Source organism: Toxotes jaculatrix, chromosome 20 (assembly GCF_017976425.1).
Source record: "Toxotes jaculatrix isolate fToxJac2 chromosome 20, fToxJac2.pri, whole genome shotgun sequence".
Lineage (NCBI taxonomy): Eukaryota > Metazoa > Chordata > Actinopteri > Toxotidae > Toxotes > Toxotes jaculatrix.
The window spans coordinates 9,663,202-9,688,373 of record NC_054413.1 but is presented as its reverse complement, the minus strand read 5'-3'; the positions used below and the strand labels follow the sequence as shown (position 1 = coordinate 9,688,373).

Below are 25,172 nucleotides of genomic sequence, written 5' to 3'. Positions count from 1 at the left end.
AATACTGGCAAATTATATGGCGTTGACAAGCGAAAACAACCTGTTGTTAAAGCGCACCGCAGTGTGTGTATAAAGTTTTCCTCATGCCTGCATTTCCTCGTGTCACATTTGATACCAGTGGGCAGCGCGCACGCACAGACGCATGCGGATTTAACTTGTCAATTCGCTGTAACCTTCCGACTGCGCTGCCATGAAGACGTTTAGCTTTTATGTCGGGTAATGATTTAGAGTTTTGTTTCGTTTCTTTTCCTTTTTTTTTTTTTTTTTTCTTCGGTTGTGTTCGTCACGGACACGTTTTCCAGCCAGCAGTGAAAGAAGCAGTCGCTGACAGGTCAGAGGACGTGAAATTCACGTTTTGTGGACAGGCAGTGTGGGGGGGGGGACGACGACTTGTTGCATGTGGTGACAGCGGTGATAACACACGCTAAGGTAAGCACCTACGACGCGACTTTATTTACGATTTTAACTACTTTTCTCTTACTTTTTTCCCGTTAGCCGTTTCCTCACAATTACCTGTTACCTGTTCGGCTCGTGTTTTGAATTGACAGCGCGAGCCATTTCCAGCATGGGCGGGGACAACTGCAGTTACTTTGACTAGGACAGCTACAGCTCAATGAATCATGGGTGTAGTATTAGCTGTGGCAGTAGGAGTAGTGGGCAGTTATAAATTAATGCTTTTATATGACAGGCATTTAACATAACCGTTTATTTATTTCAGTAGTGTGTTTTATACAGATATATTTTAACCGTAAATACATTTGAAAAGCCTCCTTTTAGTTTGTGTTTACATTTCCTGGAAAGCATTGTTTTGTTCCATTCTGTGCAACATTTAGTCTGAAAAAGTAAACACAAGTAATTTAAAAATAAGCCCACGTGTGTCCTACAGTACACCTATAAGTGCATTTGAATTGTACAGTATTATGTTGCGTGTACTGTCTCACATTTTCCCTGGCATATATTGTAAGAATAACATGCTTTCACTCCCAGAAATAGGGCGAAGCAGGTAGTCCAAGCTGCATGCAGAACATTTATCAAAATATCATTTGCCTTAAGTTAACAGCAGTTGTACCTAGGTTTTACTCTCATTCATTCTGCCCCAGGCTGCAGTCATTTTTCTGTCTAATTATTTCCTTTTTTACTGTGCACCACATTTGACAGTGATGGATAGCAGGTTAAAAATGGACATTTTCTCCTCAGTTAGTGTATGTTGGATTGACTCAAGCACTCTTGGTGTTCTTCCCTCAGACCAAAGGACCTTGGAAAGATTGTGTTCCCCTCTGCTTTTCCCATTCCAATATGATACAGTTTGTCTTCATTTTCTTCTGACTTGGACTCATTTTCATGATCTATAGCCGAAGCACATCATCAAGACAGAAGTGTAGGTTATGTCAAAGTTATGCCATCACGATAACGGACTAGGTTGCAGCAGCAGGCCTTCTACGGGCCCAGCAGTACTGAATAAGCATCTCACTGAATCAACTGTGTAAAGATGGTGGTTTCCTGATTGGATGTTTTTCTTTGTCTTGCAGAACAAAATTGTCAAATATCAGTAGTCCTTCAGTGTCTAAATGTCAGTTCAAGAAGCTCCCATATTTATGCACCTGGTTAAATGTTATGATGAGGTTACTGCTGAGTATTGGCTCATTTCTGACTAGGGGTCATGCTGGAAGTGCATGGGTCCATGGTTGCAAGAACCACGTGGTGCTGAGACCGCAGTGGTGGCAAAGCGGAACAGAGTACACAGATGTCTGCTTTGTCTGTCTGTCTCATTCAGTTTCCATTTTCCATTTAATCTTATCTCAAGTATTAGTAAAAGCTTACTGCTACTTGGAAGCCAGTGTTAGGTTTACGCTCTCTTGATGTTGGTAATCAGACTACTTTTCTTAATACATAAAACAAAAGTGTTTTGTATTATATTGTAGCCTTCAGACATGCAACATGTGTCGGGATTATGTACAAGTCTTTTCTCCACTTGATATTAATGTTTTTGTAAAATTCTCTGGATCTGTTATTTTCATTGTCAGTTAATCTAACAATTTTTTCTCAATGAATTGTTTGTTCTATCAAAAGACCCATTTCATTTCACTAAAGGCCATGGTGACACCTTCACATTGCTTGTTATAACTGACCAATAGTCCAGCACTCAGTTTACAATCACATAAGACAAACAAAAGCAGTAAATCCTCTCATTTGAAAGGCTGTAACTAGAGAATGTTTTGCTTGAAAAATGACTCAAACCACTACTACTAGTACTAATACTGTAATACGCCTCGCATATTGTGATTGAATCATCGTTTGACAAGGCCAAGGTTTCATGATCCCATCCTTGGATTGCCTTGCAGAAATATCATCCATTTTATGAAAGATAGAGAACATAGTCAAAATCCACAACACTGTAAATGACATATTTATTGTGACTTATGGTCGTTACATTTTAAAGCCTTTTCTTTTTCTTAGGGTGATCTCACATCCTCCGAATGATACATTTTATGGATGTTTTTTATTGACATTGTGGAATATCTTGTTTTGTTTTGACCCACTTTCTTTTTTGCTGCTTTCCGCATTTTCATTCGTTGACCTGAGATGGAACAGCTGTGACCTAAAGACTCGAAAAGTGAATTCATTCCCTTTTAAAAGTGTGGTAGCTCCTCAGGAATACTGCAGTGTATCATGTCTGCAGCAATGAATAGAACAATTTTCATTCACACATGTACCAGATTCCCTACTGTACTGTACATGTGCTTCAAGTTTTCTTTAAGACTTGACTTCAGAGGAAAGTTCTCCAGTCTGTTCTCCTTACTTTTGAAGTTACATGCTCCTCCAATTACTGGGGCCATGCTGTCTCCCCTATGGTGTCCTTGGACAGCTCTTGGAGTGCCTGAAAATGTTGCAGACCATTAATTCTGGATTGTCTTCATCTGTTTGCATAATTTTCCCCCCATAACCATTTTCCTCCCCTGTTTTCACAGTCTGTGCTCTCAGGTTTATTTTTTTTTTCTCTTTCATAAATGTTTGAGTCTTCAAGAGATTTCAGTTTTATATCATTTTTCAATACCACCGACAGCTGTTAAAGTTTTACATCAGCCTGTTTTATGGTATACAGCCTGTCAGCTGTGTACTGTACACAGTCTGTGTGTTTTACAGCCTGTGTGCTGATGTTGCCTATTGAAACACATCACCTGCCAGCAGATAGGTTTACAGATGTATTCCACTATACTTTCTACTCTATTATTAAACATATCAAAAATATATAAAATCTTAAATACAGCCGAGTAGTCAGTAAACAGAAGGTCAATTTTGTGTTTAAAAAAAAAAACAAAAAAAAAAAAAAAAAAACGGGGGAAGGTGTTTTCTTTAACCTTATGCGTTTTCTAGGTTTTTCAGTTAGACTAATTTGCTGTCAGGCAGGAGGTTGTTTTTGCAACTCAGGCAGACTCCAGAAATTAATTTATCCAAATAACCAAGTCCTCCTGGGCCATGGAGGTTGGGACACTGAAATGGCCCTGGTAGGCAAAGCTGCCTTTTGAAGTCTGGAATGTTTTGGCTGACTTAGAGCAGGCGACTGGAGTGGAAGGATCATTTTCACTGACCCATGGGATTTTTAACCATTTTCATATACTGAGAACAAAACAAAGTGAGGAAAATGCCTGAGCTGATTTGCATTGACTTTGCTATCAAAAAACTGAGGGGAAAAAAATGAAGTGAAACTGATTCAGAGGAGTTGTAGTTTTCTTTTTTTTTTTTTGCTGATTTGTGGAATATGCTGGTCATGATATCTACTTAAAAGACTGACCTTAGGACATAAATTCTTAACTACATTAATGTCACATCGCCATTCATTCTAAGATTTCCTCTAAAGGCTTTCCAATCCATCCACATAATAGAAATCCCTTTTATTAAGGCAGTTAGACTTCTAATCAGGTGGTCATTTGGACTGTGGGCAAAGCAAATACAAGGTCCATCCTTATAATACAAACACTTTGATTGAACACTTTTGTTGTATAAATGCCCTCATTAAGTGCACACTTTTAGTATATAATTTGTTATATCCACCATAAAAAAAATCACCACAGTAGTTACATTAATAAAATTAATTCCTATTTATATATTGGATCCTCTTTAAAGACTTTTATTACACCAGCTAAATGCTATGCTTTTATTAAACAATCCCAAGGAAAGGGAAGTGCAGGAAACCAGGCGGTCTTGAGTAACGGGGCACTTGAGTTTCCAGCGTAATAAATAATTCACAGGTCCTGTGTGATGAGCTGCTGAGGACAGAAATCCCTAATGACAGCTTTTTATAACCTATGACTCAGCTGGCCATTATGCTTCTGACATCCCTACACAGACCACATCCCCTCTGCATTGCATGCTCAGTGCTCACTCTTTTCTCACTCCGCACTGCTTCACCTACCGCACTGACGAAAAGGAGTTAGATTACAGTAGTACTATGTGCAGTCATTTAATGAAAAAAAAAATTGAAGTGGAAAAGATGTTAAAATTAAATTATTACATATTAAATCCATACAGTTGGTAACATGTTGCTAAGAAACAACTTACTCTTTGTTTTTTTATGTCTTTTTTTTATATGAAACAGGTATTTAAAAAACTGTTTCTTTTTCAGATCGGTGCTATCTCATTTTAGCTTCAAATATGATACGATAAATTACTTAACTGTCAAATTACACCAGTTCTTTCTGCATATTGTCTTACAGTTTTTGTACTAAAAGAAATGAATTACAGAATTTACAAAATTAATTTATCAATCAGTTCTATCCCATGTGGAAAAATATTAAAAATGTGAAAATAGCCGTGAAAAAAAGCATATGAAAGGTTCTCTCTTATAATATGTGTCCTAACTTTAATTTATGTTATTAATTTCTTTCTTTTTTTTTCTGCCATTTCCTGCATTAGATCCATGCGGGAGCGGTTGGGCCAACCATAACGCCTGTTGCTTCTGCTGTGTATGTGTGAGGTAAGAGACTGAATAATTGAGTTTCTTCACTCTGCTCTATGCCTGTGACTGATCAAGTGTTACAGTGTTTGATTGGCATAATGGCACCATTCCCCCCCAGGTAAGGTCATTCCGAGCAACATCTGGGTCTATCATGCATTATGCAACTCCCAGTATGAAAGGCAAGGCCTCATATGGTATTGGTTGATATCATTATTGTTATCATTTCCAAACCCCAACTCTCACTAAGAATAGGTGGTTAATTTTAGATGCAAAAAAAGATCCAATTACTCAGGCCTCTGCTTGTGGTTGTCCCCAGAGTTAGCGCAAGGAAATAAATCTGGTGGCCTTGATTAAGTACCTGACAATAGAGTTAGCACAGCACTAGTGGTTTATAGTAATACAGCGGACATGGGCAATTAGGCCCACCAAGTAATTTACCGTACTGCTTGCAGGTGGTGACCTGGTATGAGCTGGGGACCACCTCAGTAACAAATTAGATCGTACAGGGAAGCAGAGTAGCAGCTCTGTAGCACTTCCAAATAAAGCAAAGCAATCAAAGATTATAAAAAGCTTGATGCATATTTCAAATTTGTTATGATTTTGTTTTTGTGAAAGGTATAACTTATGGCACTGGCGTTTTTCATCCGTAATTTTCTGCAGAATGAATGATCACTTTTATACGTTGTTGATCTTTTTACGTCAGCTTGGACCGTTCCCCTCTCACAGCTACCTATTAATTATGAAATACTGTAGGTCTTGCCCATTTCATTTTACTACTTCTTCCTGCTGAACTTGGTGTGAAAGGCTGCTGTTCTTAAATAGGTGTATAAAAAGCGAGAGTGGGGAAAGTTCCCCCAGCACCCATTCACTCCAGCATTATGTCATCAGAGTCAAAAAGGCACAGCTGAAGAAAAATAGCTTGTTTCACACATGATAGACACCTTAACACATGGAGCAAATGGAGTGGGGTATGTGGCTACTTCTTTTTACTGTAGCAGGGCACACAGTGGCTGCCTTGATAAGAAATGCATGCATTCTTATAGTAGGGGCATTTTTGAGTGCACCAAATGTAGTATTTAACAGAGTAAAATAGATTTGTCCCTTATTCTAAAATGTTAATTTGTCAATCAGTTTGGTAATCAGAGGATCCACATTGTAATAATAGTCCAAATATCTCTTTTTATACTATATTGTAAACAAGATTTTTGATGCTAAGGGAATTTCAATAAGGTTTATTAGATAAGACATTCAATGAAGAAAAACACTGCCCTCTTCTGCCTGCCTGCCTGTCTGGTCACCCGCAGATTGAAACATTACTTTAGGTTTTACTGTAGTTTACGGTGTGGAGACTGACACTCTGTGTCTGTGGCTTATCAGCCTCTTGTACAGGTCAGCCATTGGGCTGCAGAGTGGCAGGACCCCTGGAATAACACTGACCGCCTTGATCCCCACTGTCAGCACATTGGCCTTAGTGTGAGCTGATTTCATCAAGGCCACACCACAGTACGGTGGTTGCCCTGCTCCCCGTGATGGACCGCTGCTGGGCTGGTTTCCTCAGCAAGCCTGTTTCATTTAACAGGAACATGTCCTGTGCAGCCAGTGTAGTGTCTTCCTGCGGAGCTCCTGATCGGCGTGTGACTCGACCCCTTGCTTGTGTTTTTCGTCAGACGCAGAAATGCAAAATTCTGAGTTGTTTTGTATTGAAAACATGTAGATTTTTATCATCACTAATTAGTCATGAAGTTTAATAATTTGACAGTCGTATATGTCACATGACGTATACTGTTATGCTTTTATTACCAGTCAGAGCGAGCACAGTGTTGCGTGGCTATTTTCAACCATGACAAACACCCTGTGAATAGGGAGAAAAGCTAATTGGCATAAACTCCAATGATGTAAGCAGCACCACACCAGTAACAGCTGTGTGTGGTCCACTAGTGCTTGCACAGCTATTTTAGAGCTCCAATCTAAAAGGCATATACTGTATATTTGTGCTACACCTGCAATGCAACTTGGGGCTTGAAGACAGACAGTGTAAGCAGCAGAACATTTTGCGTTTTCCCTTGACAGAGAAAGGATTAGTTTTGTGAGCACAGCTATTATTTCTGTTACCTTCTGTCAAAACTAATACATGAGCAAGTATTAATATATAAAGCCTGTCTTTCCTGGGATGATTGCATTTTCTATTTTTAATAGACCATGTAAGTGAGCAGTAGTTAAAGCTGTTATCACATGTGTCGTTCTTGTTTTTTAATATTAATAGATGCATTCTTTGGGACAAGAAAGAAAATGCCTGAGTAAGCTTCTAATTCTGATTTCTGTTCAATTCATCCTATAAGGAAATGTTTCCTAAGTTATTTCCTCAGCTCTAAGTGTGAACTCCGTGCTGGACTACTGGTACAATATTTAGCATTTCTGCTACTGACGTTTAATCTCTCATTAGCCTTTAGGTGACACGAAACAGCATCAGCCACAGTTTTGTGTTTGCCAGTCAGAGGCAGATTGAGTGACAGGCACAGGACAGCACATCCCTTATGTAAACCCTTCCTCTACCGCCACGAAATTAGAGTGGCTGTTGCTACACGCTGCCGCCTCCTGCTTCTACACAAATGAGAAAGTAAGCACTCCGGTTCATAAGTTCACATTTTGGATGCGTGCCGGAACTACTTAAGGCCAATGACGTTTTTCAGAGGAACAGGTGGTCAGAGTGACATAATTCTGGCTCAGTGTTAAGATCCTTAGAAATTAGGCCCCGTTGCTCTGCCAGAAGGGTTATTACTCTGTCAATATGTATGAGCATGAGTTTATCGGACTTGTTACTAATGTAAACCGATAAAAATGGAAAGACAAAATTAAGATACTGATATGAACGCTTCTTTATGGCTGCTTATATACTTATACTTATATCCACAAACAAACAGATCACATAAATGTGAATGCATCTTTGACGTGTCTCAAGGCTTGGCTGAGAAAGCTATTTATTCTCATACACTGTTAACTACTGGCACGTATGCGTTAGAGTGGAATGCCATTCAGAATGCAGAAAATATATTTAGTTCTCGCCAACAGACAGCAAAAGGCACCAGAGGGTCTAGCCCCTGTGTGAGAACAGTTATTTCTGTCGCAGTATGGGCTTTCAATTACTGTAATGTGCTGTTTGTCTCCTTCAAGAACATCAGGGCCAATTAACTATTCCGATACATCCGATGTGACACCTACAGTACATATCATAAATGGGCGCAACTTTATGTTTGACATAAAAACAATTTATTTGACATAAAAACTGTTTATTTTTGTTTTTAATCTAGAAAGCATCAAACAAGTGTTATAGTTTGGGAATATATTAAAAAATAACTAAGAGAGTACCCTAGCCTTGTGCCCCTCATCCATAGCTCTGTTGTAACCACACCACAGACTGTGTGTGAAAGCAAGGAAATGGGAAATATGTAGAATATCAGCTTGCCTTTGATTTGACAAGAAATCATTCCATCTAAGAGTTAATAACAGCGCGGTAACGCTTTGACAGATTTGAGTTATTATGAGTTTCTTTAAGCCCATTAATAGGTAGGTGCTTATGGACAGTGGAAATACCCCACAGCTGCAGTCTGGCTGTTGCTCCATATGTGATCCTCCTGTCAGACCCTCAGAAAACCCTCAAACTTCACTACCATTCAGACTTAGTCTCAGCTGCAGCCATACAGACATGTGTCCAAAAAAACATACTGAGTTCACTATGAGTCTACAGATGTTCTGCCTTCTCTCACAGTTAGATTTATATAAAACATTATTGGTGATCAGTTAGTGCTTGCTATGCAGTTGTGGAATGAAAGTCCAAGATTTTTTTTTTTTTAATTATTATTGACATTTGGGGCCTCGTGTACTGTAACTCCCTGGTAACACTGAATATTCTGCATGGTTTTATTTGGGAAGCCCTGTGAGGACTGTGCTTATATTTGGTGGAGGTTTTATCTAAAGCTGGCCAAATCTAATGGCAAAGCCATGTGATTCAACAGGGATGAACTGAGAACAATGGCCAGATAAGTGAATTACCTCCCTGGTAGGAACACACAAGGGCTGTGTCCTGAAGCTAGGCAACTGGCCGGCCCTCTGTTTGTATTAGGAAACAGTTGAGCAGCTCCTGCAAACACGCCTTATCCTGTTTAATTGGTGTATAATTCCTGCAAAGTTGTCATATATGTCTCTTTTTCTTTGTCTCTGCCCTATACAAACAGTAGAGGGTGTGTGAGTGAGTAGTTAGTTGGAGGCTTCTTTAAAAGGACAAATAATTGTGTAAAGACCTCTGAACCATTAGCTGGCAAAGTTGTGTTGTTCATCTTCAGACTTCCATATTGAGTCAATTATTTGGTGGGTTGGTCTACTGAACTGCATTGTATAATGCCAATATATTTCTATTTCTATTCTATAATGTTTGAATTGTACCTAAACAGCTTATTTGCTGTCAGTCTTCCAACTAGTTTGGTGATTAACTTGACCAGCGGTAAGCTAACACGTCATCGGTTGAAATAAATAAATGAATGAATGAATAAATAAATAAATAAGTAAAGCAAGCTCATAATAAACTGACCCAGTTAAACAGCAACAACAGCAAGTATTTATCATTATGATGCTTGACAAGTCTATTTTACTTTATTTGCAGCTTGATGTCTCACCAAATTAAGACAACCTAATGAGTCAATAAACATATTACAATTACATTAGGCATTATGCTTGCTATGGATAAGAAAATTATCTTTCACAACTTGAATGCAATTTTGTTTGCTAATATAACACTGAAAACAAAATCAAATATCTCCTCACCTGACTCGTAAAAACACTCGTCAATTAAAATCTCATGTTTTATTTCAGCCCCCTGCAAGTTATTTAAGCCTGAAGTTCGAAACTTCAGTTAATAGTAAAAAAAAAAATCTTTTCAGGTTTATTACATCTAAAACAGTGCTTTGTTTTGCAGAGAAATTTGAGAAAATACTGGCACTCATAGCACTTTAAGTTGATCATTCTTGGAGAAGTTGAACTGAGTGCTGCTGGACAGCTCTAATCAAACCCTCAATATCATTCAGTTGTCACGTGGGGTTAATGACATAAAAATAAAAATGGTAATGCTTAGTGCTCAAAGTAACCAGTGTAATGTATCAGACATTCGTTCATTTAATTAACTGTATTGAATAACTTTGTCTAAGACACTATATTGGTGTCTGTGGCGCTGCATTTATGAACTGATTCACCAAAGACATTATAAATGCGTATGCTATTTTTAGAGAAATTGTACATTGACTTGGCTAAAGCATATTGAGCACACTTTGATTCCAAATTAAATACAAATATGGATTAAAACAATGACATTTTACACATGCAGTTTTTGTTACTCATATCAACTATGTCCTCAGCTTTGGAACTAAATCCATCTTGTTTAACTAAAATAATCAAAAATAGATTTCTCTCATCTGCTGCCATGTGTGAACAATACCTTTACCTTCTGTCAGTACTCAAACTTTTTAAATGTCCTGGAGGAGTTCTTGTTCGAGTCCCAAACCTACAGAGATCTCTAATGAAGGCTTTACCTTCCAGGCAAGCATATTTCTCCAAATGACAGTAATTTACATATGATGTATTTAGAGAAGAAGAGGGCAGGCTAATTCTATTTAGAGATTTTCCTTTGTTTTAGGAGTCATTAGCAGCTAGCTCAAATCTAATTTTTACAATTTCATCAGGCCATCTTGGAAAGCCTCTGTGAGCTCATCAGAGAGGAGCATTTATTGCTAAGTGTTCTCTATTGCATTAGCACACAATAAAGCGGCCAGGGACTGCTACAGACGTTTATGTGGAATCCAGTTAACACTCCGCCAATTCGTTTTTTATTGGGACACAATCAATTTTTATTCATTTTAAAGCCAGAATGCTTTCTTTCATTGTGTGCCTACCCCAGCTTATTATGCCCTAAACTAATTACTCAGTTGTTTTCACAAAATGCTAATGTTTATGTTAAAGATTTCCTCTTTGAAATGCAGGCCTGATGTGCATATACATAATGTGAGTTTTTGTACATTTTAATGTTAGTCTGCCACATATGTTCCTCATTATCACACACTTCCACTAGGTTTTAAGTATAATAATCGCACTCATTTAATTTGTAGGAGTTTGGCAATAACAATGAAGTCTGAGCAAGAACACGTAGGGTGGAACACTGATTTTGACTAATTACAATATAAAACTTCAGACCTGGCCCTTGGGTCAACTCTGGCCCTTAACCAAAATTATTTATCCCTTCTTTTGAAATACAACAAAACATTTGACATATTTTGAAAATCTACTACAGGGAGAAGTCCTAAGGAAATTACATGGAAACCAAAATGAACCACAAAGCTATTTAATAGCTCATAAAATGGGCCGATTATGGTATTGAAACAAGATCAAACGACCTGACGATTATATCTTTACTTCAAAAATGAATACAATTCGTTAGTATTATTTGATCAAAAGAGATTCCAGTTTTTTTGTTAAGAAGACATGCCTGGCTTTTGCAAATAAGGGTAACATAAAAACATTCTCCTGAATCTTCCTTAACACCCATATTTTTGTTATCCATTATTCTTATGTGTAATTTAAAAGTCACATAACGTTTTTTATCAAGAGTAGAGATGGTTGTTTTGTCTGTAGTCAAGCTTAATGGTAGAAATAATTTTGGATGTTGAAATAATGGACACTTTTGAACTATATCATCCTTTATGTTCCTCTGACACCATTAGAATGTTACTTCAACAAAATAAAAATAGCTCATTCCATGCCCAGTGTACGATATTCTAAATATTGAGAAGGGTGAGCTAAACATATAGCTTTTGAGAGTTTGTGACATTTTTCTACCCAATACACTTTATATTTTATTTGAAATCAAAACTTTAAGCCGCTATTTATTTTGGTGCTTGTGTGAATAGACGAAAACTCGATCCATGTGCGGCAGAAAAGCAGCTTAAGTCATGTCAATGTGAGCTAGATGTGTGCGTCTTCACTGTGGTGTGATAATTAGAGTGCTTAAGTGCTCCTGGAGACAAGACAGACTCAGATACCCTCTTCCTCTTCAGCCCGTCCTCTCATTCACCAAGAAGGTCTTTAATGGCTCCCATTTGACTCTGATATCATTTATTGTTTGGTATCAGATGTACCTTGTACCCTTCACCATTTACACAGAAGCACATTTGACCTGGAATGTAATGTAGGCAACAGGCGTCAAGTCTTTTCCCTTCGTCCTCCAACCTCTGCTGCTTTCCCATCAGTAAAATGCACAGGCATCCTCCATTTGGTATTGCATTTCAATAAGCGCAAACAAAGAATATTCATGGCTGCATCCTCAAATGACAGTTAGCAACAGTTAGCTCAGTGTACAGTAAATATGTATGTACTTGCCTGTGTGTGGGTTTTCACTATGTGTGCGTGCAGATATTTTTTCTGTTCCAGTTTTGGGACTTGTCTTGCAGTGGGCTCTGGAATGCTTTCAACACATTGATGAGATGACAAGTTATCATTGATCTGTCCTTACTTAGTGGGATCCATTAAATAATGTATGGGCTCCTGTGCATTACCAGTGCACTCTCCTGTCCTGACCCATTAGAGGAGTAGAGCATGGGGCCCTAGTGGCTCCAGGCCTTCAGAGGTCCTTGGGCTTTCATTTAATTAAATTATCCTATAATGAAAACTCCCATAATGAGATTAATTTTAATTATTTATCAGGGGCCGATTTGAGGGAGAGGCTGCATTAATAATGCATGAACGGGCTAAACATTTTTCAATTCATCACCTTTTCCTTTTGTTAAAGGTGCAATTTATTAAGTGCTCTGCAGCTGCTAGAGGTGATGGTGGTGGAGATATGGACGACCAAGCCCAGAGGTCAGTCAGAAGAGCTGCTGAAGTCCTTGACTGTCATTCGATAATGCGCATTATATTGATAAATTAACATCCCCGCAACACATATGTGGTAAAATGCGTTCCCCTGGCATGTTTACAAAAATTTATTCACGCTTACTTTTAGAAGATTTATCCACAAAGCTTGGTGGATTTTATATTAATACCTAAAGGCATAGAAGTAATCAGAATTATGCCTGTAATTCTCTACTGATGTTTGTATACTTCCATCAGGTTGGCATGATGATTCCCCTTGTGTGAGCACATTAGAAGACTTTGGTGGCTGGCCAACAGAAAAGGGGAAGATTGTCGACTGTCACACAGTGTGAAACTGTAATTAGCTGGCATGGAAGTGTGCTTATTTGCGTTTCTGGGCAGGAGAGATAGTGGTACAGTTGAGATCTGTAAGCCGATACATTATTGGAAACAATTACCTTTTGTGATTTAAATGAGTGTATTTCACATCTTTGTAACTTTTGTGTGAGTTGACAGAGACATATAGGCAGGCCGAGCAGCAGGATTGGCTCGGGGCAGGAGACAAGAATGTCATTGGGATGGTGAGCCGAGTGCATTTATCAGGCCTTCATCAATAGTTGATTAATAATTCAGACAGAGTCTGGGGCTTCTTTAGGACAGGGTTTCAGCCAGCTTGTAATTTTGTAAATTGCATAGTCATCATGCAATGGATGGAACAGGCTTCTCTGAGAGTAACAGCTGTGAATGTAGGTTGGCCTATGGGATTCTAGTAACAGGTACAGCAAGAGTTTAATCCAGTTGTGGTAGCATTGTATTCACGTATCCACAACAAATGCAGCATGGAAACAAAGGATTTCCAAAGCGGCCTGAAGAGAAACAATATAAAGACACTTGGAAGCACCTTGCTTGCCAAAAAATCAAAATATCCCGATGTGCATGAATAATCTGAAGCAGACACAGAGCAAGAGATGAACAAAAATGGCTTTTATATAACATACAGAAAGGCAGCGTGTTTCCATTGTAGTTTTGTGGACACGATTTTAGCCAGACCAGATACACTGCTTTCCACTTTAGCTTGGCTACAGAATGAACAATATTACCCAAGTTAAAATGGAAATCAATATTCAGATAGTGGCTTTTTGTTACACCACCAGTCCAGTCTTTAGACAGATAACTTCCCCTGGCTTACAGAAAACAAACAGGCATTTCTTTCCATTGTGAGTTGTTCAGAGTGCCTTGGCTCAGGTGCAGCGTTAGCAGAACAGTCTGTGGCCAGTGAATGAGCAAACCCCTCAATTACCCCAAGCCAGCTCTCTGATAATTCCCATTCAACAAAATGGGTCCTCTAATTGCCCTGACCAGTATTACCTGTTCCAAAGGTGCTCTATTCTTCCACATTGTTACCTAGGCAACTGGAAGTTTTTGTGACCTATAAAAAGTTGCTACTTCTGTAACTGATCCGAGACTCGGCGGTTGTTTGTTTCCATGGCAGGCTACTGAGCTATTTATAGGTCTATCTAGCTGGTACTAGTAGGCACAGAAAGCATTACTAACAATTCAATTCATTTATTTAAAAGAAAGAAATTGTTGGGTGCTTTTCAAAGACTGAAGGTCAACCAGAGAGTTGACAGATGTTTTGAGAACAAAAAACACCTGGGGCTTCAGCAATTGAGTCACAAAGTCAAGAGGAAAAAAGCCCCCCCCCCCCCTCGTTTTCCCACTGTCTGCTTTTCCCCCCTCAACACAGAAGCGGATCCTTGTAACAAAACGTAATGTTTATTCTGGAGTCAGAGGCAATGCCCCGGATGACCGGAATTTCTTTGTTGTGGTTTCGTTTGTGTTTTTAGTAAAGACATTCAGAGCTGCTGGTATTGATGAATCATAAGTTCATCACCAGAGGTCCCCGGCAGTTCATCACATCTCCCCTCTCTGTGTGCATCTCTATCAAAAGGTTAATCAGGGAACTCTCCATATTAAAGTGATAATTTATCTCTGATTCACAAGGTTGAAAAGGTATATTAATTATCAAAGGTGTCAATTACAAAGTTCACGAAGAGATCTCCCTTAAGGCAGTTGGCAGCTGGAGCCATCTTAACTCCAGTTTCAAAATCTGTCTCTAACTTTCAGTTCTATTCACTGTCATAATACACTGCACATATATCTCTGTTCTACAGTTGTTCGCTTTATATGTTGCTGCAGTGGTTTAATATTGCTCCTAAAACATTATCAAAGTTCGGTTCAAGAGTTGTAGGCATTAAAAAAACATTGCTACTTCTTGATAACCAAATGTAGATACTGTAAGGAAGGTTGGAGTCCACAAATAAGATTTAAAGAGGCTACACAACAGATGGAATGAGATGGACTTTTAAAAGAGGTGAGATATCAATAGGAATCCATTTAGTTTATGGACTAGATACATTAACTTAACTAACAATCAATCATTTCTGTCTTTAAAGCTTTTTAATGCACGTAGATCTAACCTGTCAATACATTTTCAGCTTCATGCCCACTCTTAACACCATTGCTGTGGTTACTCGTCTGCCACGGTCCGTTTGTTGCTTCCCCTTTGAAATGCAACTTTTACTGTACAGTCTTCCCCATGATCACTGTTAGATTCCAGTAATGCTGCTTTGCCACAAATACGATTCTGCAATAGAAGAAGACAAAAAGTTTCCTGGAAAAGCTTCTAGCAGGAAACTAATTTATGAAAACAACAAAGGGAGAGTTGCATTCTCTGACGAACCTAAACTGACTTTTCATTGTCCTAATTTTTTAATCTTTTCTTTTGTTTTGTTGTTGAGCACCCTCGTTATTGTCCCTAAAAAAATATAGTGTTAACCAAAGCATAATGTTATATACACTGAAACTGAGACATACTGTACACAGATATGGAGAATCAAGAGAGAGCGAAGACAGCAAAATATCAGACTGAAAGCAGTTCTAGTGCTAGATGAGATAGAACATATTTTCACACAGCACAAAGGAAGAGTGTGCTGTAAGGAGTGCATTGCAAATTCCATTTCCTCATAGAGGAAGTCACCTTTTAACAGGGCCACTGCTGTTCCGAACACATCAAGAGGAAACAAACATGGAAAGTTGGCATCATTGAGTCCAGTCGGTTCCATTGATGTCTTTCACAATGATATGTTTGTCCAAATGAACTGCATTAGGAAGTCTGAGATCTCAAGAAAGTGGACTAGCATTACAGTTAGACTGGACTGGACAGAGAGAATTGATGTTTACTTCTAGTGGATTACTGCATGTATTTGTTACTTCTTCCTGGTTTGTAACCCACTGTTAGTGGTCTCCTCACTTGGATGATGCGGCCTTTATTTTTTCATATGTAAAGTAACTTGGACAGCTCTTCCTGTTCACTGGATATTGATAGCGCAGCAGTAGTGTTCTAGTAAAAACAATAAATGAAAGGCTGTCTCCCTTAGTCATGATGCCTAGAGCGACAAGTACCAGACACATGCACAGAAGTCACTACGAGTTACTTCGGGGTAAGGTGTTAGCATATACATCAGCAGTCCTCTTGCATAGTCTTAAACTGTGATTATCCCATTGGTTATTTTGGAACCTCTTGTCATGCTTCATGTCCCTCTGACACCAGCATGATTGGAGGGCCCTACTAGTTTGGCAAGCCGCTAATAGTTCACACTGTCCTCAAGGCTGTGAAAAATTGTGCAGCTCAGCATGTTTCCCGCTGTTCTATGAAGTGAGTGACATTTGGTGCCTAGATAATCCGAGCTTCAGCTTTTTTAGGTGCACATGCACAAGGAGTCTGGGTGGACAGATAAGCCCAGCTGTTAAGTCTGTCCAGGAGTTAAATATTACTGAAAACTGGTGTCCAATGGCAGTGCCCATTCATCACTGCAAATATCCCTGCTGTGTTCGCGTGCACTTGCTTCTTAGAGAACAACTGTGAATGTAGGTCAAATATAAGTTATTTTCCGTTCTGTAGTATTTATGTTTTATTTATATAGGATAGATAGCTGATTGGTAATACTCACGGCTTAAATATCCTTCTCTGTGCTCTTGTATCATTCCTTGCAAACCCGGCACCATAACTTGAATGTGGAAGAATAGTCGGTCAGTGAGACAAACCACTGGCTCAAACAGGGCTGCCTCTTTTGTAACTGTATTTAGTCACTAAGCAGAATGGCATGGACCCAATCTAAGTGGCTTTCATCTGTCCAATTCAAACAGACGTTTGACCCCAGACATTTGCCTAATGTGTTTTTGTTATGTGGACTCCTGGCTTCACAAATGTCACAGTGGCTGGACTAGTGGGGGTTTGGTTTGTGACTCAGGGGGTGGGGTTGGGGGGAGAGGGGGGGGGGGGGGGGGGGTCGGGAACAAGGAGTCAGCCTCAGGGGGTGGGGTTGCGAGGCAGCAGTTATGCCTATAACCTCTGCATTTCATACTCTAACCCGTCGGGAGTTGGTGGTGTGGCGAACATAAGTTCCCAGTGATGACCGCCCCCACCACCCCAACCCACCCTCAATGAGCCAGACCCTCTGCGAGCCTGCTGATCAGTGTCCCCCAGCGCTCTGCTGACCTGGGCCCAACTGGGCAGGCAGCTGTGGATGAGACGGGGAGTGCCACATTTCTGGCCGCCCGGGTTGCGCAAGTCAGAAGCCAGTCCCAGACAGTTGGGGCAGTCCTGACAAATGCTGCCATTAGAGGGGTGCTGAAAATTTATTACCAAACATATTGGTATTTTAGGGTGCAGCTATTTCAGATTTAGTGGCATTGCTGGTTGAGGATCTGTCTCTAAACCTAAATACCAGATTACAAGTGCTAGAGAGCTCTGTAGCCATGCCATGTACACACTGCCCTTACACCACTTACTTTAGTCACAATCAGTTATTATCTGCTCAACTTGCATAGTTACAGTTTGTAGCAGATTGATCAACAGTTGCCTTTACAGTCAAAGTAAGCTTGAGGTTTGAATCACTGAAATCAGGGAGGGGATGCACAGAAAAGCTTGTTTCAGTTTACAGGATTGAATTGCAGCTGTTTTGTAAATTTAGTTGCTTCTCTGCTTGACTGACTGAAGGTAAACTGATTCTGAAATTTTCCTTCTTTTGTAATGAAGCAAATTTAAATATTAGTTTGTATCTAAATATACAAAAACACTATTTGATCTTAGTCTGAGATCATTGCCTTGTAGTTATTCTTATAAATTTCACTGTGTGCTATTAGCACAGTGATTTCCTCATAAAGCCATGAAAGCTCAATTTTCAAACACATTTCTTACCTACTGAAAATCATATGAGCTCAGTAGCTTGCAGCCAGAACAGTCACTGAACTGTAGTGTTTAGATAACACGAACGGTCGTCTTTAAAACTTTCCAAACCTTGCATTCAGTTTGTCTTGATGTCTGAGTGTAGGCAAAGGCTGTCATCCATCTATTTTAAAATTATGTCTACTTTAACAAGGAAAGTTAAGTCACATATTGATAACTAAAGACATATTCTAAGCAAGACATGAATGTCTATATACATATCACATAAACCATATTTAAGTGACTTATTAGGCTGAATTTACTCTTCTTATTCTCTTTATGTTTTAACAGGCTATATATTCTAAGCGTAACGCCCGCGGTGATACTTCCAGCCATAGTGATGTCTCATTCTGAGTAATAGGTCTCTAAAGTGTGCTTGTTTGGCTTTTTTGGGGCCATTGGAGAGCAATAAAGTGTCTGTCTGAGGATTTTCGGGGTCCTCATAGACTTTCCCCAGGTGTGCCTCACTGGCCATAAAGTACAGCTTGTCTCTCGTGGTATATTCTTGAATAAATGCGTCTACTGAGTGTTCTGCAACTAAATACTACTACTACTACTACTACTTAGCATTCAGTGTGATTTTTCACTCAAAAAATATAAAATGTAGAAAATTACATCTGTAAATTTTCTCTATGGCAGTGTCTCAGCTGAAATCTGATTGCTGTATTTTGCATAATTCATAAGACAAATGGATATTCCACTTAACTCAAAACATGTTCTCCTTGTTTTGTTTGGAACCAAGATGGCTGCTACAGTAAGGTCACTCTGTTCCGCTAAGTTTGTGACGTCCACTGAGGTTAACCATTTCCTTTGTTCCTTGCTTTCTGTAGAGGAAAGCTCCAATGTATTTTCATGTTGAGGTATGCCGTGTTTACTTTTATCACTGTTCCTCGGCAAAGCAGGTCAACCTGATGTTTGTTTATAAGGAATTCAGGCTTCACTTGGAACTTTCATTCACCACATGAAAGCGCTTGACTTGCTACTAATTTACCTTGAGGGACTTCAAAATTATCTGTCTGCGCTGTCAAAATCTTTTTTTGTGGTGACAACTTGTCATCATCAAAGATTCTCTTTAGAGTTTAATGAAAGCCTGGTAAATAGATGGGTTAATGTTATACTGTATAAACTTGAATTCTACATGCAGAAAGACATCTTAAACTTAAAGTAACATGTTTTTTTTTTTGGGTCTTAAAGTGATGTTGGTTGCTTTTTGTTTATGCTTCCATTGCTTTAGCTGTCATTGTTGCTATTGCAAGTTGCATTTTAGTTTGTATTACAGAGCTCACATGAAAACACAAGCAGTGGGAACAGAGGAGGAATGGAATAGTATTGAGAATGATCTTGAATTTCCCTTGGTCATCAGTGCTGTTTTGCTTTACTGAGCATATGTCACTCCGTGAACCTTGGTTATTTTCAACAGGAAACTATGCACATTGAATAACTCAGGAATATCCCGTACCTTGCACTTATAGAGGTCTTTGACAAATTGCCATACAGCAAATTTAATGTCCCACTTGTGTCAGGGGCAAGGCTGAAGGTTGGGGAGGTTTGTGTTGTTAAGAGCCTTTTTTTTTCTTCCCCCCTCAGTAAATAGGTGAACACTTCACCTGGTAATGCCTGTATAAATATATAAAAACTGTTATTTTATCCGAAGTGATCCCAAGTTCAGATTTCCCTTCTTGGAGGAAGGTTTTGAGTGTAATACTCTGCTGAGACTTATGTCAAAAAAGGAACTTGATCCCCCCAGTGTGTGACATTGTATAAACACTGTAGTAGCTCTGACCAAACAAATTTGCAGTATATGCATATGAAAATATTGCAACTGTGTCACCGGGGTGTTAGCGTTTTGTTTCGTCTGTATCATTTGATTCCTTGTCACACCGTTCCTGCTCCTTTCACACTGTTTATATATTGTTTGTCAAGATAAGTAAACTCACTTTACCAAGATGTCCTCCTTTTGTGGAACAACAGAGGGGGGAAAAAAAATCACCACAGTTCAAATTTTTCCAAGTGCTGGGATTCTAGTTAGATGTACACTAACCCCCCATTCTTTATCTCAAAAACAGAATCAGCCATTTGGAAGTGAGTCTATTTTCATGTGTGTGAGAAGCTGAGTGGATAACCTGTTGGCAGTGGAGGACAGTGCAGATCTCTCTTCACTCTAAATTGCAGGCAGGCATCCTTGCAACCCCACATGAAGACCACTGAGTCCCATCAAGATAATCCTTAATAAAGAACGGCTTCACATTTAATCTTAGCTCACTTCTCAAATTTCTTACTTGATATAGTTTTTGGCAAGTGGTGTTTTAGTGCTGATGTCAGTTGGACAGTATCAGTGCATCTTTTGTTAAGCTTCCATTTGGCAGATGTGATGTAGAAGGCTCTAAGCTTTTATAGTTGCAGAAAAGATTATTTTATTGTTCTATTTTATGCATCTAATGAGGTATTCTCTCATTTAATGTGTCCTGGTGCCTTTCAAACTGTAATATTTTATATCTAACTGAATATTCTTTATCAGAAGTTAAGCAAAAATAGCTTAATGACATTCCCAAACTCAACATGTTGCCAATTTAGATTCAGAGTTACACTACGATTTTTGATTGTTGGCATTTAACTGCCTCACATTTAATACTGTCAAACATGAAAACAGTAAAACTGCTAGGTTGATTGGAGCCCTTGATTCAAAACATACCATAAGGCACTGCATGCAGGAGAGTACGAGGAAAATCTGAGTTTAGTCACTGAGACATAAACAACTCTGGATAATGATACTGTGCAATTTGAAAATAACTCACTTGCAAAATTACATCTCGAGCTAATTTTATACAGCTGCTTATTGAAATAGAGAGCAACAGAGTAAATGCAGTAACTCAATTGGCATGTGTACCCCGCTGCTATTAGAAATAGTTACTTGAGAGTCCCAAAGCTTCTATTAGTCAATTGAGTTATCAAAAACCTGTTGAATGTGCAATATATTTCATGCCCTGATATTGAAACATAAGCCTATGGATTTACCTGTGGGTAGCTGGTTTAGAAAAGGAGGTAGCACTTGCAATTCCAATTCCAATGTCCCCATCATTACTGCTGTGGATTTAAATCAGGAACACTGCAACTCTGGTCTATTTCTGTCAGCTCCTTGTTGACTACTGCTGTACAGAGGTTGCTTAGTGTTGACCTGCTTTCAGTATGGGTTGTGAACTCCACAGCTGATCAGTTACAACTTGACCAGTTTATGAGTTGCTTTTTGATTGAAGCATGTCATGACAAATAATTCAAACTGGTGTGATTGTGCTCTTGTAGTGACAGACATGACAATTTTTTTATTTCTTATCATCACCCACTGACTAGTAAGAAACACAGAGACATAAAAGCAGTGCATACATAAGCTAACCGCTAACACAGTATACTATTCTTTTAGCCGTGGGTGTTCTTTTTCTCTCATCACCTCTTTACCATAGTAAATGGTTTCCTCCTTCTTGAAAATCATTTTTCAGTTCTACAGTTGGTATTTCACCCTCATTTGTATTATGAAAAAATTAAACAAATTTTAAATGGTCCATTGCCCTCTCAACCATTCCTTACACAGAATTGATATTCTTTAAAAAAATGGTCTGGCATATTAAAGCAAAAGCTATACAAGCCTCATCACCAGCTTAAATAAATTACAGGTTCGAGCTCATCAGTAGCAGCGTGGCCTCATGTAGCAGCTTCGCACAGTTGAAATAATAACCTGGAGCAGACAGAAGGCAGTCATTACCTTGCACACAGACGCGGTGTGTATGTGTTGACGGAGGACTTCCACTAGACTGCTGTGGAGACGGACAGAGCCGAGACGCTCGGCCGCTGTTAAAGCTCCGGCTCCTCATCACCCAAGCTAATGACCTGCACCCTTGTTTACCCTCTGAAGTCCCTCTGTGACAGAGAGAGAAATCCAGCAGTGACCTAAGACTCACAAGAGAGAGCAAAAAAAAATGTGGTTTGTGGTGAAAAAAGAGAGCATAACAAAAACAAGAGAGAAAGGGGGGGAGAAGAAAAGTGTGGGCCCTCGGGGTATGTGAGCAGAATCTGGTGTTCCAGTGGACAAGCAAGCCAGTGGAGAGATCTGCCATTTCATTGTCTTAGTCTCCACTGATAAAATCTGGAGAGGGCTCTATTGCTTAAAGCTGTGAGTGAATGACATATGGGGAGCTGGTGTGAGGCACAACTCCCGCGTGCCTCCTCCAGACCCAAAGTCTTCCTGTGAGAGAGCACCGAGCAACTTTTCTGCTTTTTCAAACAGCAGCAGCCTCCCTCTCCCTCCCTCATTCACTGCCTTTCTCCCTCCCTCCCTCCCTCCCTCTGCGTCGCTCTCTCACTCTCTCTCTTTTTTTCCCTCTTCCTCAGACACTCACTAGTCACTGCCTGAAGCAGTAATCGGACAACTCTCTTTCTCACTAGGACTGGGTCTCCTGAGATACCGCGCGGGGCTCCATGGGTTCCAACACCTAAAATGAAAAAGAAAAAGTAGTCTTGTAGTTTACATTTATTGTGCTACAGATTCTACCAACACCCGAAGAACTGTTTTACAAAGTTTGCTGTCCGTTCTTCTGGACTGAACAATCTGTCTGTAGATTTTTTTTTTTTTTTTAAAGAAGATATAAGACGGGATAAACACACAGGGATTCAACCATAATTGTAGTGAGTATAATTTAAATTTCTACGTTATGCTTGATCTCTTGGTTGTCTTGTCTTAATTTGTCTAATTTTTGAATATGTCTGTGTGAGTGTGTGTGTGTTAGTGTGTGTGTGTGTGTGTGTGTGAGGAAATATCTTTCAATTCATAGATTTGCATAAACATTTAATTTAAGATATAATTCCCAATTTAAGCATTTATGTCAGCAAAGCGGTTGAAGTAACAGCTTTATTTCTGGACTAATTCTGTCATTGTTAGGATTGAAAACAGCATCTACAATACTACATCTTTATTATCACAAGAACTGTAATAATATGAAGCTGTACAAAAATTTGTAATAATGGGAATAATAGTAATAGATTAATGAGTTTAATTTTCACATGGCAGCTGTAATTCATTGGTAGTGATAAATAAATAGTTAGAAAAAACTATTGCTCCAGGAGAATCTTTAGTTTTAATTGAAGTGAAAGTAAATACTACATCCCGATAAAGAAGTCAGTCTAAAAAAAGCATTATGATGTTATTTAAATAACGGTTTACAGCTGTATGTTTGGTATTTGCTAAAAATCATACAAGTTCTCTTTTTCTAATACATGCAGTATGTAGATAGGTTTGCAAATTTCAAGTCCAGTTTGTCTACAAAAATGTTCATTTGTAATTGTAAATGGCATTTGTTTAAAAAAGTACATATTTCCTACTGATAAGAATTTGCATTTTAAAAATAAAGGCCTCAAAATTTCCTGTCCTTGTAATTATAAACACATTTTTAAACTGCAGCAAAACCATGTTCATTAGCATTCTAAATAATATCAGTGGAACTATATCCACGTTGCCCTTTCAAATGTGGAATCCTCTTCTGTTTGGGCCAGTTTACATTTTTGATGAGGCAAGGAAAACATGCTGGTCCCTGCAGGAGTCTCTTTTCGACTGGCAGAACAAACAAAACCAACACAGTTAAAGCAGTTGACATCTAATGCCATCTGCTGAGGCCAGGAATGCTGCGAGGAGACCTGAGAGGCTGTCAGCGTCTGACCAAGACAACAGGCCTCGACTCCCGGCCGTGCTGCGTCTCCGCTCGCCAGTATTTCACGTGTAGTGAAGATGACTCACCCGCTGTAATCACTAGCTTCTCTAATTGAAGGATGTTCTGGTTTAATGCTGTGTGCATGATCACAGGCTTACATCACAAGTCAGGGAATTATTGTGTGGTGTGGTGTAGATGTGTGTGTGTGTGTGTGTGTGTTTGAAGGGCATTTCATCTCTCTGAAATTGTGATTTTTTTTTTCCTCTGTCCTTTTTCATCTTTTAGTTCCTGTCATTTTCAAATGCCTGCCCTTTGCAGTGTTTAGAAAGGTGTGTGTTAGTAGATGAAAGAGAGGAAATAGAGAGGTTAGGATAGACTAGTGAGCCAGACTGCTTGCAGAGTGGCCTCCGCTCCGTGTAGACAAACATGACAGTGTGTGTGACTGCCTGCTGCAGCCATTCACTCACACAATAACCTTATTTATCCAATTAACAAATAATGAGCGGGCTTATTTGGGCCTGTTTACTCTGTGTATTTGCTTTACACGGGGAGAGATCAGGGTCTGTCTGCCTCGCTGCGGAGCTTCATGCATGTGTAGCAGCAGTGTGTACAAGAAAAGAGTGGTCGACGGTGGCATTGTTTGCCCAAGGCCTGATGCTTTTCGTATGGATGCGTCTAGCCGGCCGAACCCTTTTCTCACAGAGAGGAGATTGAAAATGGTGAAAGACACAGAGGGCTAATTGATCCTGCCTCACTCGGCTATCGGTGAGGAAGACGAAGAGGCTGAGAGAGAGCACGAGAGAAAGAAGAAGGAAATAGGTGACCTCCTATGAAGTAGCCCATAGTGGCCGATTAGTGGGCAGGGGGTTGTTTACTAAATACTTTGGGGTGTTATTTTGTTAACACGCCACTGTTTGGATCTGAAATATGTGGCTGAAAGAGCAGGAAATGAGCTTTAAAGATTTGTGTTGATTGCCATTACGTCCTCAAGTCCTCAATCACTAATACCCACTTCTGTGTTTGTTTGTAAATGGCAATATGTTTACGTAGTGCAAGATAATAAGGAAGCTGCTGAGCTGGAAGTCTAAACAGAAATTGTATACAAAGGGATTGCAAAAGTACCTATTTGGCAACGCAGCTCCACACAGATCATATTAAAAATTTTTTGCTTTTTAAAATTTTAAACATCAAAATCTTCTTCTGAAATCATAATTTAATCTAAACAATTTTAGAATTTGCTTTGCTTCCCATGCTGCATTGATAATAATTTCATTCAGGTAAAATATCACCGTCTCAGATTTGAGAGAATAACAACTCAAAGTGATATAGTCGTTAAGAT

The 25,172-nt window shown here is 39.2% G+C and overlaps 1 protein-coding gene across 8 annotated transcripts in view; it reads left to right on the top strand.

Moving 5' to 3' along the window:
* Positions 1 to 231: 231 nt before the first annotated feature.
* The window catches only part of eya1 (EYA transcriptional coactivator and phosphatase 1), a 62,766-nt gene continuing 37,825 nt past the window's right edge, over positions 232 to 25,172 (top strand). For 3 of the 8 annotated variants that reach the window (XM_041066053.1, XM_041066051.1, XM_041066049.1), the window contains exons 1-3: positions 232 to 429; positions 4,915 to 4,975; positions 22,575 to 22,814. The gene's annotated coding sequence lies outside the window, so the exon portion shown is untranslated. Of the gene's footprint in view, positions 430 to 4,914; positions 4,976 to 22,557; positions 22,815 to 25,172 lie in introns of those variants that run through there. The other 5 variants (XM_041066052.1, XM_041066044.1, XM_041066050.1 and 2 more) reach the window with 4 other exon arrangements.